The following is a 5921-nucleotide window of genomic DNA, read 5'->3' as shown; positions in this document are numbered from 1 at the left end:
AAGTGGTGACACAACCTGGTAAAATGCACTGTCAGAATGCACTAAGAATTGATAAAGAGATTAAAAAAATAGAGTGAATTTTATCTGAGAAAATCAACCTCAATACAATAATAAGACAGAAGGCAAAGGAAAACTTGAAAGAGGAAATAAGACAGAATGAAAAAATTCAATGTAAGTCAATTATAATTTCCTGAGGTAATAACCAAGTACGTCAATAGGTGATGACACTTGTTTGGGAAGAAGTTATGATAATTAGATCAGTTACTGCAAGACTGCTCCCCTATGGTTAGACTTTTGCTCCTGTTCAAATGTAAAACAAAGCAGGTCACATAATATACGTTGTTGCCTACCCAGTGGCATGTGCTCCGGGCATCACTGTCTTGTTAGTCCTAGATTCATGCACAGTGATGCAATCTTCTGGGACTCAGAAAATCTGTGCAAGCTGGCTTCCCTGCAACCTTTGCACATTGAAGTTTTATTCTTCCCCTGAAGTAGTGTCACTTCTAGAGATGCTGTAAATGAGAACAGGAAAAAACATCAAAAAAGCAACAAAGTTTTACCTGTGACTATTTCATAAGGATTTATAGTGCATGCTAGTTAAGCACGTAGGCTCTTGAGTTAGATTATCTGGGTGCAAATTCTGCCACAACTGTCTTATAACTGTGTAAACTTGAACAAGTTTCTGTGCTTTATCAAATAAAAGAATGATACTAATTTATAACATATTGATTATGCAACAGTAGGGGACTAAATACTCTGCCAGTTACTCGTGATATGACCTCTATTGTAGGATGCATCTTGTGCTGGAATATGCTCCATTTGCTCCTCCAGATCAATTCTCCAATCTTTTCTGCCATTCTCTGGGTCCTAAGAGGCTGACTTCTTGGAGGCATTTACAGCAAATGTAGATCAAAGGTGGAAGGAGAGTGAGGTTGGAGTACTTTTCCTGTGGGGGTGTTAGGGTCACTCCCATAGCCATCATCCTATAGGCAGCCCTCTCAAAAACACTGCTTTCTTCAGATTCCTTCATCTTGTAACTTCAGGCCAAGGAGTGTAATGCCTTCCAGCAGTTGCAAGACACCAGGTCCTTCATTATCTCTTATTGATTATGGAAACCACATCTTTTTAAAGCATGCATGCTTTTGTAAAACTCTCCCCAAGTTACTCAAAGTGTGCTGGTTGTTTACTGCTGGGGCTGTAACTGATACACATCCCATTCCGGAGATGTTAAAATGTGAAAAAATATTGCAGCTTAGATATAGTGAAATATATCACTTGGTTCCTCTGTGTCTCAATTTCATTTCCTTTAAATAGGAATAATATTCCTTTCAGGATTACTGTGATTAAATGAACTAATACATGTAGAGTACTTAGAAAAGCATCTTGCATGTAATAAGTGCTCAGTAAATATCATCATATTTGAAGTATTGTGATAGGTACCATGAATTATGCAGAGACGGATAAAAGACAAAGCACAATTTCAAGCATCTTGGTAGTCTTGGTAAGTGACCACGTTTTCATCTCAAAGTCAGATATGTTGACCTGAAGCCCAGTATTCTATCAAAACTTCCCTGATAATCCAAAATACCTGGAAAGAAGATCACTCTAGGTTAGTTCAAAAACACTTGTAAAACACTTGTTAAAATAAGAGAAGTGTTATTAATTTTAATTATATACAGTAACCAGCCTAATAATTAAAAGGCATTGTCATAATGCACTAAGCAATGAATAAAAAGATAAGAAACTAAAATTATCTTGAGTGCAAAACTGGTAGTTATTTATAAATAGATTCTTCAAAAGATAAGATAGGAAAGAGATAAGAAACCTAAGCTTAACTGAGCATCCCCTACGTGAGAGGCACTTCTATGCTATGTGAGAGGCACTTATATACTCACGAACTCTCTACAGGGAGAAATGGCTACCCCTGTTGTACAGATGAGAAATCTGCTGAAGAGCAGAGCAGAGACAAACTCAAAGCTTCCACAGTCAGGAAGGGGGAGCACAGGGAACAAGCATACATTTTCTACCTCACACTGCCTCTGGAGTTCTTTTTTTTTTTTCATTTATTTTTATTAGTTGGAGGCTAATTACTTTACAATATTGTAGTGGTTTTTGCCATACATTGACATGAATCAGCCATGGATTTACATGTGTTCCCCATCTGAACCCCCCTCCCACCTCCCTCCCCATCCCATCCCTCTGGGTCATCCCAGTGCACCAGCCCCGAGCACTTGTCTCATGCATCCAACCTGGACTGGTGATCTGTTTCACACTTGATAATATACATGCTTTGATGCTGTTCTCTCAGATCATCCCACCCTCACCTTCTCCCATAGAGTTCAAGAGTCTGTTCTATACATCTGTGTCTCTTTTTCTGTCTTGCATATAGCGTTATCGTTACCATCTTTCTAAATTCCATATATATGCGTTAGTATACTGTATTGGTGTTTATCTTTCTGGCTTACTTCACTCTGTATAATGGGCTCCAGTTTTATTCATCTCATTAGAACTGATTCAAATATTAAATCCCCTATCGTGGCTTAAATAGCTTGCACCCACTTATAAGGAGATTTAACATATATGTGTGAGTTCATTCTTAGACTCCTTTTTGGTTTTTGCTTTATTTTAGGGTTGGGTGTTTATTTTTGTTTTTTGTTTTTTTGCAAATGGCACAAAGGTGCAGTCTTAGAATTATCACAAGTGTCTTTTTTCAAAAAACAAGACTTCTTTAAAACCTTGCCTCTCATTGTTGAACTACATACCAGCAATATCAATATCACATGGTTCAGTTTTAGAAATGCAGAGCATTAGATCCCCATGCAAGGACTGTTCTAAAACTCTTACCAAGGAAACTAGAAAGAGAAGAATGAAATTGGGATTTTTAAAAGACATAAAAATTCTGGTGGAAAACAATCTAAAGTATCTTTCTCAACATGGTTTCCTCTACTTTTTTTTTCCTCCAGTACTTTTCACCCTTCCCCACCACCACTCCCAATAGACTCACCAGCTGTGAAAGGGAGAAAAATTGTGAAAAGTATCCCCAAAGCTGAAGATATCTTCTGAAGGGAGTTCCCTTCTTCTTCCTATCCTTACCTCTCTCTTTTCCTTCCATATACCTAGCTGTAGTATTTTTCTTCTCCTGATCTCCCGCATAAGCATTAATGAGAAATCCCCTGCTCTCTTAACTCCACTGTGTTTGCAGCTCACGAGAAATTTATGAGGAAGCATTTCCTATTTGGAGAGTTAGGTGATAATGGCTGAACTTCCTGATTTGTGCTTTTATACATTTATTTCTCTCCAGAGAAACATATGCATTTGACCCACTATTCAGTTCTAATTGTAATCAATTGAGTTATATCCCAGATAATGTTTAAATAATTCTTATGAGACATGCATCAGTATATTCATTTTTATAAATGGGGGAAGTAGAAAAGTAACTTATCCTAATTTGATCAATGGCAGAGCTGTACAACCAGGATAGACACAATTTTTTCATGGATAGTTTTCTTTCCCTTGCATTGTATCGTGTATGTGTGTGTGTTGTAATTTGTTGTGTGGTTTGTGACAGAAGCCAAACATGATCTCTCATTCTAGAAGTATACACTTTAATACAAAAAAACATAGAGTATTTAAAACACTCATAAAGACCATAATACTAATAGTTCTCCACTCATATGACCCCCTGCCAAACTTGGGCTGGGGCTAGCGATCAGTCTGCAATCCAAAATTAAAGCCCAGATGGTACAATTTTACTCTGATCCATCCAGCAAATTCTATTCACAAGCCCTGCACTTCCACAGATAGGGAGGGGACCAGGTACCGTGATAATGCTACACCTGACATTTCTCAGGCACTTCCAACCTGGCTTTAGCCACCGCTGCCCCACTGCTTTTTCCTGAACATGGCCTTAGTGCTATGCCATCCCTGACAGGAGACACCTCTGCCCACTCCACAAGCGCAGATCTTTTGTAAGCCAGGCCAGGTCCTTATTGCCTCTGCCCGACCTGCCTGCACACTCACACTCACACTTTCACACCGTGCAGATGATGTTACCCTCTTCTACTTCATAATTTCTGCTTTATTTCTTTTTTCTTCTTTATTCTGTTTGTTTCTGGCTGAGGCATTTTAAGATATGTTGCTTTCTGCCACGAAATAGAGGGGGGTTGGGTGGGGGAAGCATCTACAGAGTCAATGCAGTGTTAACATGGGTTTTCTATGTGGAAGGGGTCAGTGAAGACTGAAGGGTGTGAGTTTCTGCTTATAAATTCTCCTTTTCATCTTCTTAAACAAACAGTAATCCTTCTCTTGGGGTTTGTTCTATAAACAAATGGTTAACATAGGTTTCAGTTTGATTACCCAAAAGAAAGATTAATGAAAATTTCTTGTAGAAAAAACATTGGAATCAGATTCTTGTCACCAGATAGGTAATTCCTCAACACATCTGAAGATTAAAGTTTTATTCTTTTTAATTGGTGAATTTTATTACTGTCAATATTCTGGTTGTGAGTGTGTGCTCAGTCGTGTCCAATTCTTTGCAACCCCATGGACTAAACTAAGCTCCTCTATCCTTGGAATTTTCCGGGCAAGAATATTGGAGTGGGTTGCCATTTCCTACTCCAGAGAATCTTCCCAACCCAGGGCTCAAACCTGCATGTCTTGTGTCTCCTACATTGGCAGGCAGATTCTCTACCACTGTGCCACCTGGGAAGTCCTCTGGTTGTAATATTATACTATTATTTACCATAATGTTATCATTAGGATGGGCTTCCCTGGTGGCTCAGATGGTAAAGAATCTGCCTGCAATGCAGGAGACCAGGGTTTGATCCCTGGATCAGGAAGATCCCCTGGAGAAGGCAATGGCTACCCACTCCAGTATTCTTGCCTGGAGAATTCTATGGACATAGGAGTTTGGTGGGCTACAGTCTATGCTATTGCAGAGTTGGACCCAACTGAACAACTCATACACATTTTCATTAGGGCAAACTGGAATGGTGCACAGAGATCTCTGTGTTATTTGTTTGCATGTGTATCTATAATTATCTCAGTAAAAGTTTCGATTTAAAAACTGAAAGTCAGATGTGGCTGAGGAAGGAGAATATCCCTGAAATTTACAGCCAAAACATTTATTAGGACCAGCCTGTGGGCCATGGACCAAAGGAAGATGGAGCGTTTCTCTTCCAGTGTGGTTTTGATCATGGCTTTTTCCAGAGCATTTGAACTGGGATTAGTTGCTGGATTGGGTTATCATGAACTAGCCTGTCCATCACAGGGAGATCTGCCCCTCAGAGATAATGGCCTTCAGTCCCAGAAGGAGCCTGCTATTGGTCATTGGGCTTCCCAGTTTGTACTATTCAGAGGAATCCAGAACAGGAAGGAACTAAACAGAACCTGCTGTCTGAATGGGAGAACTTGCATTCTGGGGTCCTTTTGTACTTACCTTTCCTCTTTGGATGGAACTGTAAGCTTGACATGCACGAAGGGAAGTGTGTGGTTCTGTGCCTCATGACACCTGGTTGTCCAGGAAGTGTTCTATGTGTAAATGCTGGCATGGCCAGCTTTGCTGGATTCCTCAGTCATTCCTACCTGGTTGTGATGAGCAACTCACAGCTGCTGGAACTCCAGAATTAACACTGTCTGCATTTGCTCTCATGCTTCCTTGCTATACAGGTATTAACCCATATTTACATGCAACATTTGTCATGCAAATTTCATGATCTGTCCTTCCAATATCCCGCCTGAGAGATGATCATTCATTAGTTGCTTTGAAAGAATGGATACATTTCCTTATGATCCCTAACATTTCCTTAAAGTACCAACTACTTTCCTCTGCCCTACTCTCCCCTAAACAACTGCTTTTAAAAAAATAAGCCATTTATTATGCCAAAGTCCTGTGCTTCTGATACATTTAATTCTAGCAAAGG

The 5921-nt window shown here is 39.6% G+C and overlaps 1 pseudogene; it reads left to right on the top strand.

Annotated features, from left to right (window-relative positions):
• Positions 1-5161: 5161 nt before the first annotated feature.
• On the top strand, positions 5162-5714 carry LOC133074089 (putative protein CRIPTO3; annotated as a pseudogene).
• The last annotated feature ends 207 nt before the right edge of the window (positions 5715-5921 follow it).

The sequence above is a fragment of the Dama dama genome, chromosome 19 (assembly GCF_033118175.1).
Source record: "Dama dama isolate Ldn47 chromosome 19, ASM3311817v1, whole genome shotgun sequence".
Lineage (NCBI taxonomy): Eukaryota > Metazoa > Chordata > Mammalia > Artiodactyla > Cervidae > Dama > Dama dama.
The sequence above is the reverse complement of the archived record's forward strand: the minus strand, read 5'-3'. Positions and strand labels throughout refer to the sequence as shown.